The sequence below is a fragment of the Falco cherrug genome, chromosome 14 (assembly GCF_023634085.1).
Source record: "Falco cherrug isolate bFalChe1 chromosome 14, bFalChe1.pri, whole genome shotgun sequence".
Taxonomy (NCBI): domain Eukaryota; kingdom Metazoa; phylum Chordata; class Aves; order Falconiformes; family Falconidae; genus Falco; species Falco cherrug.
Window position 1 is genome coordinate 18331905 of NC_073710.1, and position 20462 is coordinate 18352366.

Below are 20462 nucleotides of genomic sequence, written 5' to 3' on the forward strand. Positions count from 1 at the left end.
AAGAACTTTAATAGGGTTTTTTTCCCCTAACTGCTCATTTGACAATTTATCTGAATGTTTTTTTGGCATCTTGGCTCAGTTCATATGCCAAATCAACTAATACCTGCTCAAACTTGGCTTTTGACCTTGCTGCCACAAATTCAGCATCTGTGAATGACTAATTGAATGCTGGGTACCAGGTGTGAAAGTCAGCATGTGCTGCAGTGAGTCTGTGGCAGTCAAGGTGGTATAATTATGCTTGTCATGGATGGAAAAGTTAAGGGGGTGTGGGAGCTAGGGGGGACAGGTTGTTCTTTTCCATTTTGCTTGCTTGCCAGAGATGGAGCAAGATGTTGCTGATTTAAGCATCAGCTGGTTTGAAAAGTGAAGTCTGAATGAACACCAAGATAAAATAACAGAAAGTGTTCCCTATTGTTAGTTTTGAGATGTTTTCTTTAAAAGATTTAAAAGGAAATGGCATTCTTCTACTTTTAATAAGCAGTTTCATGACACTGTCTTTAGAAGTTGATATAACTTGGTATATAGGGTTTGCCCGAAGAGTTAGGGGGTGACAGCCTGTGGTGTTTGTAGGCTCTGCTACCTCATATTCCACATATCAAGATGTGGAAAATGATACTGAGATCTCTTGTAAATCACATTAAGCTCTAGCAATGCACTATTGAAGCTCTATATAGGAGCTAGCTATTACTGTTTTATAACCTTAACTGTAAAAACAAAACACCTGCAATGTTGCTGTTACTAGACTGAGTGACAGGGTAATAGTTGTTCTCAAATTAGTTAACTATTTACAGTGTTTTATAGTAAAAGGTTTCTACAAATGGAACTACCTGGAAACATCCAGTTATGACAATGCTAAATACGAAAACAACAAATCTATTAGCTTCAGGGCCTGGATAAGGTAGAGAAGTGGAAACAATTCCAGCCTTCCACATGATTCAGAAATGCTTCCACTCTTAGGTTGAGTATGTCCACAGGAAACTTATTTCTGAAGGAATCTGAGTATTTGGGTTTTTTTTGTGTGTTTGTTTTTTGGTTGTTCTGTGCCCCCCTGGGTTTTACATGCAGTGTTACACATCAATGATTATTTTCTATAGTTACTAACAGATGTGACCAGCTGCAATCAACATAGTGCAAGATTAGTCCTTATTTTTGTAATTTAATTTTGTAAAATCTGTCATTGTAACAAGCTTGCTTTGTTTCTTCATTGCCTCTGTGCATGACACTGATCACTTGCTGCATGTTCTCTACAGTTTTGCCATCTAAAAATGTGTCTTTATACCTAAGAATTCTTATAATGAGAGAAAGGGAGTCTGAAGACTAGAGGAAGATCAGTAGTCATTTTCAGACTAACATAACTGTCAAAAACATTGATGGGAAGCATTCTTTGATCTAGTTATCTGATTTATTTTTTTTTTTCTTCAGTGGTAAGCATGTTAGTTTGATTTGTCTGTTCCCAATTTTCCCAATTCAAGCAGCTTGTAGTCCATTCTGTTATCTAATACTACTACTTTTAATAACCTCATGCTTCATAGAAACCATAATTTGTTTCTTCTTACGACTTTATATACGTATTGCCAAACTTTTCTACAGCTTGGAAAGATATCTGTCAGGTTTTGTTAACTTTTAGGCTTAAATCTGTGCAATTCATTTGAAGGAACTGTTAGATTTCTTCTTGCTCTAATCATCTGTTGTTTTAAATTGTAAGCCTCTCTCTAGGAGTCCATAAAAGCAAGTTTGCCATGTTAAATCTGAAGCCTGTAGGGAGAAGGAAACAGCAAAAAGTGTTGAGCTCCTCTACCTTTGCAGTGAGCTCTAGGAGCCAACTCCTGGTGGTAGCATGGGGAATGGAGTGCTGGAGGACCTGAAATGTTCTCTTTTCTGCTACTCTGGGAAGGCTGGGATTTTCCTATTTCCTGACTGCCTATATCTTCGTAATGAAATGTTGGGCAAACAGACCCTTCCCTGTCATGGTCATACTTGTGCTGGAAAGGGAATGCTGGGGGTAAGAATGGGAGACTGCTGTCTTCCTTGCTGCTTGTAGTAGCTGTGATGCTAGTCGCAGCAGTTTATGGTAGTTTATATTAATTGGCCAGGAAGGTTTTGTCTGTCAGCTTTTGTAATATGGCGTACAAATTTAGATGAGAAGATGAGGAACTTGATCTGGATCTGGTGCTTCATGTAGGGAAAAAACGTGTAAAGCCAGAGATTAGCATACATGACTTTCCCTAAATCCTGATCCTCTCATGTAGACAGCTTCAGGTGATGATCTTCTGGGTATCAATGGAAATGGGGAAAAACCACACGCACATTATCATTTCTCTGGTCTTCAGAATGCTACATCTACTGTTACTAAAAAAAGAAAAAACAGCCCAAAAACACTGATGCAGAGGTATCCAGGAGGTCCTTGAATTTTGTGCACCTAACAAATGCCCTGTTTCAACCTTTATTTTTATTATTTTTATTTTTTTTTTTAGCTGCTGGTGGGAAGCTCTCTGTATACTCATAAAAAGGTTAATTTATCCCAGAATCCAGTATGATAAATTTCATGAATGTCTCGCTTAACAGTAGGTTAATATTTTGCCAGGCATATTGAAAGGAGATGGTCAGAATGTGCTTGGATAAACTAAGCAAATAATGAAAATATATGAAACATGCTAAAGGATTATTTGACAAATAATTAAGCAGCTAAACATGAACCAAGTAAAGAAACTCTAACAGAATTCCTTACCAAACAGTCCATAACAGATCTTATAAACCAAAAAATTAGATTCCCTTGCTCTGTGCGAGCAGATGGGAAAGGCAGCTTGAGAGTTTTGAAATAATAATTCAGGGAGAAGAATTTAAGGATTTTAGATCTGTCCTAATTAGATAAGTGAAGTATTTAGGGAATATTGGACCATGTTCTTTCTTTGTGTAAGTCCCTAGCTCTGCTGATGCTGGTGGGACTTCCTGATTTTTACATGAAACGAGGGTAAAATGAATAGTTTATGGTATTTAGAAACCTTTTGATTAAGGCTGCCTAATTTTAGCTGCCTTAAGAATTTATAAAGACCTGTGAAGAGTCAGATCAAAGCTGTTGAGCCTGATCTTTAAAAAAGCCAAACCAAAACAAAGTTTCCCAATTTCTTCATCCTGTAATATGCTCTTGTTGAAAGACAATCAAAAGTTGAAAGCTGTCTCTCCTGCTTTGTCGTCTTTTTCTCTTTAATCTGTTTTCAGAGACAGTTTGGCTTTTTTCTGTTTTTCTTTCCTTGCTTACTCTCCTCAACACGGTTATTTCCATCTTACTCTGCTATATGCAGCTTACTTGGTTGTATACTGAAAAAAAAGGCTTCCTCTTTTCATGAAAATGAAATTTCAACTTCTACTAAAAAATGCAATATCGTTCCTACATCTGAATTTAATACCAATGTAACTGAAGTGGAAAAGCACCATTGGTATGAAATGATAGTAAGAAGTTCAGTTGTGATTTACTCAGCCTATTGAATGGAATTAATTAAAGTAACAGTTTCCTCCCTACTCCCTAAAAGAAGTTAGTATCAGCTATGGAGTGCTTTTGTATTTCTTACAGAATTGAGGCATGATGAGATAGTCATATAGCAATTTTAAAATAAGACATTTCAAGGATATTAAAGACCTCAGCAGTACTATGAAATGTAGTTTTTCATAACCAGTAGGTAAACATTCAGCTTATTCCACAGCAGGGGCTGAGAGACCATGTCAAGCCTTGCTCTGTGACAGTTTCTGGCTAAGCAATGGCATCACTTAGGATACAAACAATGTGAGTCAATTTGGTATAGAGTTTATAAAAACACTGACTGAATTGCTCATAGTCTTTCTGTTGCCTTCAGCGTGGTGTGCATAGTGGTTACATTTGCACTGGGTAGTTAGGAAACAGTTGAGGTTACACTGGACTAAACCAACCATGAAATTTTTATCTTAGCTGCAGTCCCATAAATCATCAACCATGGTAAACTAACATCTATTTTTGTTATTAAAAAAAAAATCAAAAGGAAAACTTCTCATACACCTTTTGAAATAATTGAAAGTAGTAGATATGATTTGGAAAGGCTTTTCTGTTCACTTAATTAAAGCCCACCTTGCTCCTGAAGAATTTATTAAAGCTAGCTTGATTTAGCAGAGTATAGCTTCTTTGTAATACCACTTCCAACTGGCATGACTTGTGTCTTCTATTAGATTAGGTAATACGTTTGTATGTATATACACAAAACCTACCAGGATTAGTCTTTTTAATACTTGCTTACAACAGGAATAGTTGACTGGTTCCTATACTGCTGTATCGGATGATTGCAATTGAAATGTTTTGTCTAACTGCTTGCAAAATGTGACAGATTTCACAAGTTAGGAGCAGAAGTGTTTCAGCTATGGGTAAGTCTTATGGATGCCGTTCTGAAGCTCCAGGAAAATGAAGCAGAGTTGGAATAAATGAATGCCGAATGGGCTACAAGGTGAGTAAAAATACAGGATTGTTGGGGCACTAAGAGTACAAATCGTACAGCTGTACATCACACTTTATTGTAGTCTATGTAAAGAAAAGTTTATTGAGAGATTTATTATGCAAATAAAATGTCATAAGTGTTGGCACTTCAAAGGGCTGTGCATGCATTTGCCGTATAATTGCCTGAAGATATAGGCTGTTTTGGATGTTGAGCCTTTATTTGCATTTGGTGGATTAGCAGACTGTTTATTTTACTACCCTTAGCCTTTAAATGCACTTAAGCTGTTTTTCCAACAGAGCTGAATTTATTCAGTGCTAACTTCTTGATTGACATAACGAGAAGAGCATATCAACAAAATGCACAGGACCTTGCAGCAAACAGCCCGTTTCATTTGTGACCTTGTAATGTGTAATGGGAACCAGTGGATTTGAATGAAAAAAAAAAATACAGATTGTAACTAGCATTAGAGATTTCCTAAGGAAAAAATGTACATAGATGAGGATAAAGATTAGAGCTGACAGAGTAACATTTTTTTCCTGTTAATTTTATCATATCTTAAAAATATTCAGTGCACACAATTTATTTTCATTATCCTTTTGGCTTAGGTGGCAGGCCCAGCTTCCAGAGAAGCTAATGGAAATCTCTGTATTGACTTTAGAGGACTTTAGATGAGGCTTTAAATGGCAAAGAATGAGCCCCAAATATTTATGCATATTTATGAACTGAATGAAAATTTTTTAATGAAATGTTCATACACGATTCATTCCAGGCTGGCTGTGCATTCATCTGAAAAAAAACCATAAGTGCCTTTCTTCTAGTGTTCTGTTAAATGCTGACCAAAAAGTCAATGGGATTTTACTGGAATGAGGCATCTGGGATTTGGTCAGTATTCATGTACGAAAATCTTTAATATTTATTGCTAAGGATTGATGATGAACAGGTACTTTATGCATGGAAGAAAGATGTGTAACGTGCAGCTTGATCAAAGCCATGCTCTCAGTTTCCAGTGACATAAACCCTGACCAGCCCTGACTTTGGCCCTCAACAGGAACGCAAGGTTGTCCTTATTTTTTCCAACCTGCCAGTATTTCCTATGAAACTTAAGTAAAAAGGAGGCGCTTGACTCTATCGGTTTAAGAACAAACTGGTTTGTTTACTCTAATTCAAAACTCTAGTATATGACAATGAAGCATGATGTAGCTGGTAGGAAAACTAAATCTTTGCACTCTAGGAGGCCAGATCTTCCAGGCTGAACAGCTGCTGTCAGGATATATCAATCATTGTGGCAAAATACCTTGACAGTGCCCTCTTGACTGTCTTTTCCAGAAGCAAAAATTGGATTAGATACGATAAATGGATCTTTTCTCTGGGAAAACTAGTGTGCTTTAGTCCATGTAAGTACAGTTCCTTTGTCCCTATGATACTTAATCAGATGACAAGAGATTATGAATTTTTCCCCTTCATCTAACATGGGAACAAATGAGCTTTTTTCCCTTTCTTGTCCTTCTAGAGTTACTCACCGAACATTTAATCAAACTGCTTATGTTTCCATCTTTCTACTTTTCTTTCTTTGAGGCTCTGTTTTGAATTGTCCCTTGGCATCAGGACTTGATTCCACCCTCCCCTCTGATTTTATAATGAACACTGAAAAAATGAATGTTTCCTTATTTTAGCAGATGTGAAGGCATCTTCACATGGTACCTAATTGGGGCTGACTGGGATGGATGAGGTCACTTGCTATTGCCCGAGGTAGATTATGTCCAATTATCAGTACCTAGCTGAGGAATTCACTACAGTATTACCAAATTACTTTTAAAAATAGAGATAAGCAATTGCCCTCAGATGTTGTAACTTAGTTCCCTCTGTGCGCATATTTCATCATACCTGGACCACATACTGATGCTATGCTAATTTGGGCCCTGTTTAAAAGCCAGGAAACATAATCTGTGCAATTTTGCAGAAGGATTAGACTGCTGTGGTAAGGTTAAGAGTTAGAGCCGTTTTGGCTTCATAGCAGGGCACTCACCTGAGAGATACTGGCTATTAATTTTTATTATATTAACTTAGTTAATTGGTTGTAGATGATTCTTTATCCTAGAGACTTCTCTCTGCCAATCTTCAATTAAATGCATTCTTGCTGAAATTTACAATGTTCCTTACTATAGAGCTGAAGGAAAAGCCCCTTGGATTCAGGTTGTGAGAGAGAACGGTTCTGCTTGAAAAGCCATTGCTGACGCATGCTCAAAATCATTCCATTCATAACCTTTTCTGATCTTTTCTGTGTGTGAAAATTGGTGGTGCTATTAGCTTGTATTTGTTGTTTTATGCTTTCAGCATAGGGATTAGCAAGGCAGATGACTTTTCTGATAGCTATAACTTAATGCGTTCCAAATAGATGAAGCAGCTGCTTGTTTATGCATCAAATCTGTATTTTTACCAGTCATTAAGTGTGCAATTAAAAACGTGTGTTTGGAGAGGCTGGTGATGTATAGTTGCTTGTGCCTTTGGTAGACCCTGAACAACTCACAGCAGATGTCTGTCGCCTAACAGGAGTGGATGCTTTGTTTAAATATAAACTGAAGGTGTTGCAAATGGAACAGACTTGAGAAATGAAAAAGTGTCCCCAGCTCTCAAAAAAGCCTTTTATTATCCTGTGGTTGAGAAAGAGCAAGCTGATGAGGAGGATGGCCGGTTTGGTAACCTGCTATCTTCCTGTGTGCTATTGCTCTGGGCAGATCCCCCCAACACAGAAAGCAAGCTGTTACTTTGGGCCTAAGCAGCTATGTGCCTATAGGAATTGTGTTCGATACGTGCGGAATTCTGGCCCTTTTCCCATTAGCAGGTACAGTGTTCTGCAGATCCCCCTGTGATCCTGCATAATGATGTCATGCAAAGCCAGAAGGAATGAGCCAAAAGGGATAAACCTAAAGCTATTTCTGTTACTGTTAGAGTGTAGCTAGTACATGCAAAGCTTTTCTTTCTAGCATTGGAAAATGAGCTTTGAGTAAGTTTCTCTTCAAAGCATGAGTATCTTCCTCAAACTGAAACACCAGAGCCCAGTAGCAATTGCAACAGCCATATCGTCAAATTCTAAATGGGTTCCATTGCTCCCTGGAAAGTGAGAGAGCATCCTGATTGCCATTCTCAAGGGCTGAATGCAAAAATTAATTTAATATTTTCAGCAAGCTAGGAATTGTTTTTAATCTGGTCATTGTTGCCATCTATGCTCTTTGAGCACTTTATTAAAGCATATATTCAGCAGTTACCATACCATGACCAACAGTACACAGAGTGAAATGTTTTGTCACTTTGGCAGTCTACTCAATGCCTTACAGAGGCATAGTATCCTCAGAAGGTTATCCCTGCCCTTACAACAGGCAAAGTGGGACACTAGGACATGGTCTGTGAGATGATTAATAGACATGTGAATAGCACCATATGATTTATTATGACATCCACATTATCTTGCTTGAGAATTGCCTTTTGCTGATGTAGGACAATGTTTTCCCCTTGCTGTTTATAGCTATTATAAACAATTTCTACCAGCATATTTGCTATCACATCCTGTCTCTCAACTTCTCTTCATCCCTGTTTGTAACGGGTAATGTGAAACTATTTCTGTAAAGCCTCGGTATGGACTAACTTGCAAAATCCCAGGGCTCTGCAGCAAAAGCAGAGATCTGCTGAGTCATCAGTAATGACAGGTACCAGAGTTTTACAGACACACAGAGTCACTTTTGCTGACTTACTCTAATTTTAATTTAGCAGAGTTTTACTTGTTCTGGTCGCTGTTACTCAAGGTACTAATATTTCTTGGGTGTGAAGGGAAATAAGAGCAAGAGCAACTCTCCAGGCTTACCCTTATTAAAAATAACAAATGTGAACTTCAGAGAAATGTATAACTTTGACCTTCCTGTACTCAGTTCAGAGCAATTGGGAATTTCACATGCTTGTGGTACTCAGTAGTTTAAAATGTAATGGAGTTTGTGTACATTATCTTTGTGGTGCTTTTGGAAATCAAAACATGTGTCCATGGTCCGTCCTTTCTGGAGTACGAATAGATTAGAAGTGTTTAGATGCCTCTTGAAAAAGATAATGTAGTGTTGTGGTTTTTTGTTGTTTTTTTTGTTTTGTTTTGTTTTCTTTGGCTACATTTTCATTGGTTCTCATGTTTGTAGTTACCCAGACTATTTCAAAGCTTGTCAGTTAAGTAGGAAAAAACTTGAGATTATATGTGCTGACATGACATGAAATTTCTATTTGCACCCTCTTTTGTTCTCATTATCTGCTTTTGTTCAGCATATGCACTTGGAGTTGAGACAGCTTTTTAGTTTTCTCCCTGTTGTTTCTGACTCAAGTATTAGTCCTACTCTCCACTTCATAGGGTCTACTTGCCTTCCAGAGTCAGGGGATGACTTGTACTAATGCTAATGGTAGTTGGAATGTGTAAATTCAATTAGTGCTAATGAGAGTTAATCCTATGAATTTCCTGTGCATCAGTACACCTTTTAGACCCCTGTGCATTGTGAGTCCCCTTTAGCTAGATTTCCTGATTTCCCTTTTCGTGGTGTGTTGCTGGTTTCTCTATTCTTTGTACTCCTTCAGCAGTTAAGCAAAAATCTTAAGTTCACTAGGACTGGAAGAGCACATTCTGACAATGGAGAACTTGTTCTGTTAAATTTATTTGATCACTTGAAGCTAGCAGTATGTACCTTGCTCACACACGGTATATGACGGAAAACACTAAGCTTTTGGGCAAAAGACAGGAATACAGTAGGTTAGTTTTATATTACAGTAGATTTACCTAGGATTAAAACTGACTAAAAACTATAAATACCTGCAGTGTGTTCTTTCCCTATAATACAAGAAACTTTTGTATCAGTTTCAGTCTTTTCCTTCAGAGATTTTCAAACTGCATTTTATTTTAAAAGAATTGTGTAAAATTCTCTGTCAGGTATCTTTAGCATAGTGGCTGTTTTGCCTGTTCTCACTTTGGCAGTGCTTTCTACAGCATCCCGGAATCCCAGTGCATGGCTACATTGCATTTTACAATATAGGTAACCACATTCATTCCAAAGAGCCTTTTATACACTATTGTGCAAATCGGTCTGTGGAGGACAAACAAATCTTGTTTTATAGAGCTGCAAAAATTGATAATCATTGCTGCTCAAAGTTACAAGATACATCACTGAGTACAGAATAATTCTGAAGAGTGAGAAACGCTTTTAATGAAAAGGATGAACAAAGATGTCTTTTCCAAATGCTTTCTCTGGTTTGGATAATTTGCAGTCCTTCATGCATAAGGTGTGACTCCTGTTTAGGACCAGAATTGGAGCTACCCTTAAGAATAAGTAGGCAATTGGCTGTAATGTTAAAGGACTGGTAGCGACAAAAACTGTGCAAAGGGATGGCTTTGGCTCTGCTCCTGTTTCCTGAACTAGGGCAGATGAGAGCAGGGTTCCTGAGCTCTCTGCAGAGCCCAGTCTTCTTTCTGCTATGCTGCTAGTGGCTCTCACAGCTGCTGCACCTGAAAGGCAAGCAGGGACATGTCTAGTCTCACCTAATCTTCTAGGGAATGGCTGATTCTTCCTCCTCTGCCCCTCTTTTCTCTTTGTGGAGCAAGGTTTGCAACTGCAGCTCTGCAGAGCTCTTCCCCAGACTTACTGTCCCAGGTAGGCTGATACTCCACCTTTTGGGATGCCAAAGATTCAGACCAGCTTGCACTGCTCAGAAGCTTTGCAGTAGCTTTGTGTGAAATGGAGGAGAAAATTGTGAATGCTTCGTTTCATTCTCAGCTTGCCCCTGGTGTTGTGAAAATAGTGTTTGCTTTGCTTTGTAGGACAGCTGAGTTGCCTTTGGTTTGGGTGGTGAAAGTGTGAAGGGGTAAAAAAATCTTTCTGAAATTTACTGACTTGGACTCCTATTAAAAACTGTCTGCAGTTTTTAGTGATGAACAGTCAAAATGTTATTAGGCCTTTCGAGATAGGACGCCGAGGCTTCCTTACTTTAAATTACAAGAATCTGAGATGTCTAGAAGGCATGGAAAATACGGACACTGTGGACAACAAACCTCTCATTTCTATGACAAGACATAACAGTAGCACCATTGCATAATTGCATGGCATAGTCCTAACCTGGTATTCTGCTGGGGTTTACTCCCTGGCTTCCCAGAAAATACTGTATCTTTGCAGAGTACTGAAATAAAAGAAGAATACAAACCACACTAAAAAGTAAATCTCTCTCATCAAATGGAAGAGCAAAGATGTCTTGCATCATAGAAGATGAACAAAGAACTTGTTACACTTTCTTTCAGGTGCATACTGGTATAACTAAATAAGCCTCTCCGACTTGTGACAATGAAACCCACTCCAGCAACTTTTGTTTTCCTCTTTAAAACTCTTCTATAAACTCTTGAATGTATGTTCTTTTCTACTTTGGTGTCATCTTCATCCATTTTTCCCGTTTTTCTGAAAGAGACTATGTAAATGTAAGACAACTAAGTGACATTAAAGCTTAAGAATAGTAGAACATAGGTGAATCACAATTTACTAGGGAATGCTTTCAACAGAAAATGTTCCTCACATCATTCAGACTGGCCACTTAGAATTAAAGGGTTCTCTTAGAATATCTCTACTGTAATATAACGGAAGTAAAAATTGTCATGGACTATTAGAACAAACCTTGCTCTTGACTGACCACCAGCATTTCAAAGTAAGATTCTAGCTTTTCAAAGACCATAGGTACTTTGGGAGCCGGGATGTTTATCTAGGCAGGGAAGGGGATTGGGTCTTCTAAATTGCATTCTGAATGCAACTTATTGTATAGCCTGGATTTGTCTTTTTTAATTTCTGTAGGTGATCATCCTATGCAATCCTAATGCATCATCCATGCTTGATACAGCAATAGATGGAGCTGACAATACAACATACTTTTTAAAAACCATAAATATTTTTATCTGCATGTGAATGGGAACATAGTCATAACTAAGACAACAATGATTTTTTTTTTTTTCCAAACAGAAGTGATGGCAGGTTTAAATGGGACCTATTCTTTTAATTTCTTGTGTTTGTGATGTGTGTTTAACCTTAAGATTTAAATAAAGGAAGTTTATTTTAAGAACTTCTCATATTGGCTAGCAGTGGGAAGTGTAACTTTTCACAAGATTCAGCAAAGAGCACTTGATCATAAATTGTAAAGCTCAAGTCAAAGTACCTTTAACATGGATTTTCATGTGAAATAACTTTCTGCTGGAAATATTTGAGATATAAATGGTTTTCCTTTGGTATACTCTTATGACCCCAAGCTTTTTCTAAAGCTTTTTGGATTTGTTTCTTATACAATCAACATTGGCACTTTTGAATAGCCAGTAGGATGGGAAGCCTAACAGAGCTTTAGCTGATTAGCTTTAACAATTGACTTGTTGGCTGCCTAAGAGAGTGCCTATCTATACCTACCTTATAGGAAATTTTTTCTGACAAAAGTATAATCAAATCAGCATGTTCCCGCCAAAAGGTTGGATTTTAACAGCTGTAAATCACTTTAGAATATTTTTATTTCATTTTAAGTTCTAATTGCATGCTATATCTTAAGCATGAATGCTTGCTCAGATGAGTATAACAGATGAAGCATCCCCGTGACCTTGCCTGTGGGTTCGCCCAAAACGTGGACTCCAAAACTTTTCTTCCCTGAATCTTAGATGCCCTAGAAAAATGCTAATATTTCTTGGCTCACTGAGGAAGAGAGCCAACTTGAGCCAAACTTTGTCCATAATTTTTCATGTTGTGATCCAAACATTAAGCATCAGCAGAAACAGTAATACACTTTTATTCCAGAAACCTGTAGAAAGATTTAAATGCAAGAAATAGAAGTTTAGTGCTTTTACCCCAATTATGTATTTTAACCCTGGGACTGTCAGGCTCTCTACAGATTTCAGTCTATATGAATACATGCAAATATTATGCTGGCAAATGACAGAATAAAGCATTAAAATTTCTCGTAGGTGTGGATTAAAACCTAACATTAAATGTATTCCTATACTTGGTGTCCAGTTAATAGCAGTGTGATGGCATTAGCTCATAATACCTTCTATTAATTCAATTTCAATTTTATTTTACCGCTCTTCCTTAAAGAGAGGAACAGAATGACTGCCTGTAGTGAAAATAAAGCAGAGAATGTTTGAATAGTTCAGCTTCTGTCTTTTCTTAATATCAGCTTCAAATGAAGCTAATGGCTCCAGGATTCATTTAACCATTACAAAATCTAGGTCCCAGTTCAAAGGACATTGAAATTAGTATTGTGTTAAAACTGTTTTTGCTGAAGCTTTCATATTAGTCAATAGGAAATTGTTCAAGTGGAATTTGGGTATGATATTTCATTGTCATAAAGCCTCAGGTCAAGGCTGAAACTGCACAACAGGAATTCTGATCTTTCTAGAACAGGATTATTTTATTTTTTCAGTTATATGGCTGTTTAATCTGTCTTTCTGCCGTGACCATTATGTGGAAGAGAAATTTGTGGCTTTTTCCCTATTTCCAGTGAACCTAGCTACAGTAGAGTGTCCAGAAGAGCAAGGGGAAGTTTGTTAAAATGTCAAGACTCCCTTTTCATACATACTGTTTTTGAAGTTACAGGGTGTATTTTTGGCATAAGTTGCATGTAACTTAAAATAACATGAACAAAAATAAATAAATTATGTAGCATCAGTGGTGAGTAATCTTAAGTAACTAAAGTATTTTTCTGTGTTTCCTGACATACTTTCTGTAACAGATTCATGTGTTTATGTAACATCTAAGCAAATTCTCTGCATTTTACAGAAGTGCAAGAGTGGCTGTGGAAACATAAACCATTAGTTTTTTGTCTACAGGAGTTACTTCACTTGGGTCTCTAACCTGGTACATCAAAAGACAAAATGCCCCTCACAAATCTTAGAAGACCATCCTTGCTTTGCAGTGAGGAAATCCTGACAGTGAATTGTGTATGTGATTTGAATGAATCAGGGTGATAGTGTCCTGTAGGTGTCTCATGAAAGAGTGACCTTCATCTGCTTCTTCCTGTGGATCCATGGAGGGATCATAATCTTAATGCTTCCTTTGATCTCCTGAATGTGTGCTTGTGGGACTAGAACAGCTGATCACTGCCCTGTGATACGTGTTCCATGTGCCAGCACCTTCAAAGTCTTTTGTCATCTCTCATGTTCTGAAACGTTTGTAACCGTCTTATTACAAGAGTGAGAGGTAGTAAAATGGGAGAAAAAGGAATATTAGACTCTAAACAGCTTATAATTAAAATCCTAGAGAGCAATAGCAGTGAAGTGAGTAAAGAAATGTACAATAAAAGCAAGCAAACAGAAAAGCTCCACTTGATCCTAGAAAGCACGAAGGCAGTTTGCTTCATTTGCAAGGCTTTCTATTTCAAGTCACCTTATTGTTAAGACAGGTTTCAGTTTAAAAAGCCCAAAGGAATTCCTTCCCCATTCTGAGGGAGGGACACACTTTCCATGCAGATGATTGGCACACTTGAGCTCTGTCCCATCCTGAGCAGTTCTGCAGTTTTATACCTTGCTGCTATTTTATGATACTTCCAAGGGATTAACTTGACAGGGTGAAAACCAGCAAGATGTATATTTGAACAGAGATTAAAAATACAACAGAGCATTTTATTCTTCTGTCAACAATTTCAAGGTGAAAAGCCCAACAACATATCAAGTAATACCCCCCCACACACACATTTTGCAGAGGTTGGCATAATGTAACCAAAAAAAAAAAAAAAAATGATAAAAAGTGAAACATCTTAGTTTCAAGCATTAGAGCACTTAGCTGTGGTCCAAAGATCAATAAGGCAGAACATTCTTTTCATTATATATTAATACTGTGTGAGCAGAAAAACATAGTAACTACTAGGATCGCATGGCTGTTGCATATAGATAGTTTTCCACTTCGTCAAGGCGAGTACTATTATAATTTCACTTCCTCAGTTTGCAGATGGTTAAAATTTTTAGGTCAGTGATGAGATTTATAAACCTTTTTTCATAGAAGCCTAGAAAAGAATGGTGCAGCGTGTCTTTTTGTCTGAGCAACCAGCTGAAATGCATTCTAATGTACACTTGTGGGAGACCACTGGTGAGGTGTTAGAGATGCATATGTAAAGGAGTTTCTGAGAATGGAAATCTGTCTCCATGCAATCAAAGTTACATGACCCTGTATTCCGTATTTTCATCTTGAAATCAAGTTATTGTCTTGCCTTTTTTTTAATTTATTTTTAATAAAGACATTATCTCTTCATTTAAAGACCTCAAGGGATGAGGTAGAAACTATTACATGTTCCCACACTCACTAGAAGATGCTTGAAAACTCATTTGGATCAGTTTTCCTTTAGAACTTTTATGCTGCAAGGTTAAAGTAGATTAGAGCATACTATTACATTTGTATGCTTTTCTCTTTTTCACACGTGCTTTTTCTGCTTACTATATAAAGTGAAGCTTTATGCCTCCTATTACTTAATTGTTTTTGTTGTTGATAATAAGACACATATTTTCAGTTGAAACGAGAGAGCAGACCTTTCAAAAAAAGGTATAAATTCATGCTTCAGTGCAGATATTTGGAGGTAGTTTAGTAATTAAGAATACACCAATAGGAGTAGTATCTGCGGGGCTATTGAAAGCTAATACTGTAAAGATTTTATTTTAATTCTCTTAACAGTGGTTAACATAGCTATGCTGCTAAATGGATCACATCTGTAACTTAAATTGCTCAGTTTCATATCACTAATTGTGGTTGTTCAAATTACACTTCACAACCTTATCTACAACTGTCTGCAGCATTGCTTCTGTTACAAAAACTCTTAAAAGGAAAGCTAAATCGTTATCAATTAAATGTCTGACATACTCTTTTGTGAATACATACTAAGATGATTCTGTGTATGGAAAAAAGGTTCATAAGTCAGACAGGGGCATTAAAGCTAAAACTTGTTTGCTAAGGTTACACAGCAAAAAAATAAAACTTACTCTACTGAAATTAGTTTAAAGCTGTACTGTTCAATGGATATTTCAAAATGATAATAAAACTAGTGACCAGAGAATGAGAACATCCATATAGCATTTTATGAGAAACTTAAGCAACAGACCCAGGGTGACTTTGCAGAAAGCATGTATTACTGGTCTTCCTATGCAACTGCGTAAGCCTATGATAAAGCTCCTAAATGTTTCTGTTGTAGCAGAATTAGGGTGATAATAAATACAAGATGTAGAATAATGCAGAATGACCTCCTAAATGGCATCCTTTAATATGTTGTTCCTTAATTTCTTGTAGACTATCACAAAGCATTTCCATTCAAACACAGGATAATAGCGTCACATTAGCTACTTATGACTTCTACAGCACAAGCAATCATAGCTTTTATCTTGTTTCCCCTGTCTGTAAGACAGTCAAAGCCATCTTTTTGTGCTCAGAGTGATTTTTAAGAACTGATTAATTCATGTTTGCAATTCACTTGAAGATTATCAAAGGGGAAGTGCCACAGAAGAAACAATTTTATTTTTATACTAGGCTGTTGGCATAGCTTCTAAGATATCACTGTGATGATGCTTTGTTGCTCTTTGTTTTAAGCATAACACTTCAGATGTCATCCTGCATACATATTACTAGTACCTGCCCACTGCAGGTTCTTCCCTTTGCAAATGAGATCATCCTTGCTCCCTTTTAGGAATAGTGACAACACTACAAACCTAACAATAATGCTGATTATATAAAGTTTGGGGTTTTTTCCTGCTGTAAACAGCTAAGAAGTTCAATCAACACTTTTATTTTAGTCATGGCCTCAAGGGGTTTTTAGAGTGGAATGAACTGTTGCAGTTGGAGACCTCTGTGGTGTGTCTATAGATCTGAATAGCAATTTCTGTCAAAAAAACTTGTGCCTGAAATACAACTTATCTTTAAATCAATATTCAATGTCTTTCTAAAGACTGCACTGATAGTCTAGCCACTATATATCTTGGAAAGCTGGGGAGCAACTCACTTAAACCGTGATCCCATTTCCAGTCAGGCATTTCTAGCCTGTAGATCTTGTTAAGATTACAGACTAAGGGCTTGCACCTAAGCATAGTGGAGTTCAGGGGAGTATTTCTATTGAGTTTGACAGGCGTAAAATCAGACCTGTTCAGAACATGACAAATCACACTTGTAAATCTTTGTAGATCAGTATCAATCATTCCTTATCTCTTGTTGATGTTTCCTCATTATTTTCATTGTCAAAACCTGAATTTTTTCAATTTCAGCTCTTTTCTCTTGGGTTGTGTTTTGATAAAACATATGTAAATTCATTAAACCTATATCATCTTCCTGTTTCAGAAGGTGGAGAAAAAAACAGATGGAGCTGAATATTATACTACACAATATGTAGTGTCAGGATGAAAGATGCCTGTAAACTCTTGATTTTTTGAACATGGCACTTCTGTTTGCAAGTATAGTAAATATAGTATGATAGACCTCAACACTTTATACTTGTGGGATAAAAGGTGCATGTATTCTGGAGAATGACTTAACTTGAAGAGCAAAAGCTGTAGATGATCTGTAAGTGCCACTAATGCATTTGAAAGCCATTATTGTACTGATTATATGAAAAAAAAAATGTTTTTTGTTACTCTCCAGTGACATCTGTTACCTGTTTGAAGCTGTCATGTGAGAGCATACAAGTATACCAGGAAGACTTATGGTGGGTTCTGCTTTTTAGGTGGAAGTGAATGCAAGAAACTTCTAAATGTTAGTTCATCAGCCAGGAACTAAACTGCTGTGATGATGGGCTAAGCACAAACGTGTCTCAAACTTCTTGGAACACAGTTCTAAGTGTTTTTCCCATATGTTTGCAATTACTCTTTCTGAACATGTTAAGCCAGAAATCTCATCTAGAATTAACAGGCACTCCTCAGTTTTATGGACTAATATTCTCTTTTATCGCCCCTCTTCAAAATTCAGACCTGCTTTTTCACTACTAAATAATTTTCTAGTCCCTCCCTATCTCTTGAAAGATCAATAGAGTTAACCTAGCAGCAAAACATGAGCAGAAGCCTGGCCTCTGTGGGAGGGCGGCTCCTCATTCTGCTCCTTGTAACTTTCTCTGGATTTCTGGATGCTTCCTCTCCGGCTTGGGCTATTTTCATAATCTCCAAAATTCCCTACTTTAGCAGATCATGAAGTAGAAACAGTTGATTAAGTTGATTAAATACATGCTAATGCCACTGGTGGTTGGTTATGTGGCAAACTATGTTGTTGTTTCAATACTTGATAATTGTATTCCACTTGTGGTACTGTCCAGTCAACTTGTATGAGCAAGGGTGATGTTGAAGTCCTCAGAGTCAAAAATTGCAAATGCGCGTTTGTCATCTGGCAGCCTGATAGAGCTCATCTTCAGTACGGTTGCCAACCTTAACATTTGGATTTAGTCCCATGGAAACAGTGTGTTATTCACTGTAAATGCCCCAAAGTCCTGCAGAGACAACTCGTGCTGAAGTAAAATAATTGCCTTGCTAGAGTGGCACTTAAACATCTTTGTAGGACAGCATCAGTAACCTTCACACAGGCTAGAAGTATTCAAATGAGGACACGGTTATACATTCATTCCACATTGTTATTCAGTTATGAAAACCTTTCTGAGAAGAGAAGCAAAGCAGTCAGTCCTCTCCCTCCCAAAACAATAAGCATGGAGCTGGTTAAAATCCGGGTTTCTCTGTTGTGAAGTATTTTAGATGACTTTCAGCCTCTCTTGGAATGAAAATAAATCCATCTACTAATATGTATCTTAAACTAGTTATATGAAATTTGGAGAATTTTTGAAATGTTTCTACTGTTATTATGGCTTAGTTATTTTTTCTTCATTAATTGTTGAAAATGAATGCATTGAGACACTCATGAATTGATACAGAAATGAATAAAGATAAAAAGGAGTATTCTGTCCTAAGTCCTTTTTGACAAAGGTCTTTAACAATTATTTTTGTGTAAACTTTTAGTGATAATTTCTTAACACGCTAACAAAATATCTAGGTTTTCTTCTTAAAATCGGGAAACCCTCAACAATGTTGATGAAACTAGTATGAGTTCAATCGCATTTGGCTCACAGCAGAAGGTACCCAAGGTCTTGAACTCTGATATTTTAAACCTTTGCAGCTACCACATTTCTAAGCTCCTGGCTAAATGAAGGGAAAATGTTAGTTTAACAAAATATCTTTTAAAAGATGAAACTCCAACAGGCCCTAACTATAGCTAAGTGGCTGCCTGTAACTCGTGATGTATTAAAGGGAAAAGCAGCTGTTGTATGGAGTGTGTGCAGCCTGGCAGATTCCATCCTTAGGTATATTTTTACGGAGAAATGTTAAACGTTGCCGGGGATTGGGCTGTGGCCCCCTGACCCACTGGAGCGCCAAAGAGACCAATTCATTGAACAGCACGGTATAGTCCCTGTAGGAGCGTGACTATGCCCTACTGCTGCTGTTGGGTGATACTGCTGGATCAAGCTCTTTTAGTTTCTGATGTTGCCCTGGACTGAGCACTTGATGTCAAGTGTGACAATTTAGGATGTGCAGAAACTCCCACGCCTTGTACTGCTGAAACTTGTGTCATAGAAATAACTAATTTCTACTCAACTATTGCAGTGAGCTGAGCCAAATAGATTATTGTAAATTTTAACTCTGTACTTTGTCATATTTTTAATAAGGCAAGTATAGAATTAATAGTGCTTTCCTTAGCTGCTCGTTAATAACCCTACATACCTCTGTGTCTTACGCTTAATTCTCTCATTTCAAATATGCAACCCTACTTAACCTCAAGCTCTTTCCGCAGTATATATGTCAGGCTCACAGCTGGTGTAAATCAATGCAGCTGCCCTACTGATACTGTAGCCATGTTTATTTACAACAGCTTTTCATTCTGTCTTGCGATTTCTAATATTGCAGAATAGAGTTGAAAAGGGGGTAAAAAAATGCGATCTTAACAGGCATCTCCTAGGTAACTATGTTTTTAAGTAAATTTTTAGGAACTTAAGACATCTGATAGAAAGGTGTGGAAGGCTTTTGGTTTTAAGGATACATACGAGAAGATGGAGTGGGGTTTTGGAGGTGTATTTCGGGGGGAAAGAGAACTACTTGAACTTTCATTGTTCAAAACATAAAAATATCTCTAGCACATAGCCTCTACCTCTTCAGAAATTCAAAACTAATTACATCTTAATTTGCATATCAAAGCAAATTACAACCTCATGAAACATTTGCCTGCCAAACATTTCTTTATCTTAATGAACAGAATAAGAATACCTATTATATCCTGATTAAAATGCCTTTGTACTTGTCCAACAGGTTACACTGTGTATATATAAAAATATTGTTTCACTGTCTTACTGACAATGGGAACAAAACAAATTCTAATTTGCAGCATAGATTTTTATTGTTTATATCCATAGATATAATAATGGGGGGGGGGGGGGGGAATGCTTTGAGTTTACATTGGGAGCAGAAAAGAGCAACTCTTTAATTTTGAACAGATATTAATCATTCTATTTGAAGTCCTATATAGTAACATGGTGCCTAGAATTTGGGAAACTTAAGGTTCTTAATTCGGTACTTAATTCATATATTGCTACGTGTGTATACCATGACTTTTTCCCCAGCAAAATTCAGTTTGTGAAACTTGAGAGAATTTAGACATAAACTAATACTAAAAGCTGAGTCATTAGGGAAAAAATTTCTTTAACCTATGTTACAGTTAATATATGTAATACATGAAGGTTACCATAATTTTGCCTATAAATACAGTGCCATAACTCTGGTTTACTGTGAGTACATGTATTGGGGGAAATATGTTTTATTTACTTAATTAAAAAGTCTACATACTGCAGTTGTTTTGGGTTATTCTCACTACTCTTCAGTAATTAACCAAAATCTGAAATAAATTTGCTAAACAGGACTGTTCTTAATACAAATGTTAAATCATTTTCCCTTAATGTAATTGTACCTGAATG

At 37.0% G+C, this 20462-nt stretch overlaps 1 protein-coding gene across 2 annotated transcripts in view; it reads left to right on the plus strand.

Moving 5' to 3' along the window:
* The window catches only part of CDH13 (cadherin 13), a 508729-nt gene that overhangs the window by 31273 nt on the left and 456994 nt on the right, over nt 1-20462 (plus strand). The window lies entirely within an intron of this gene.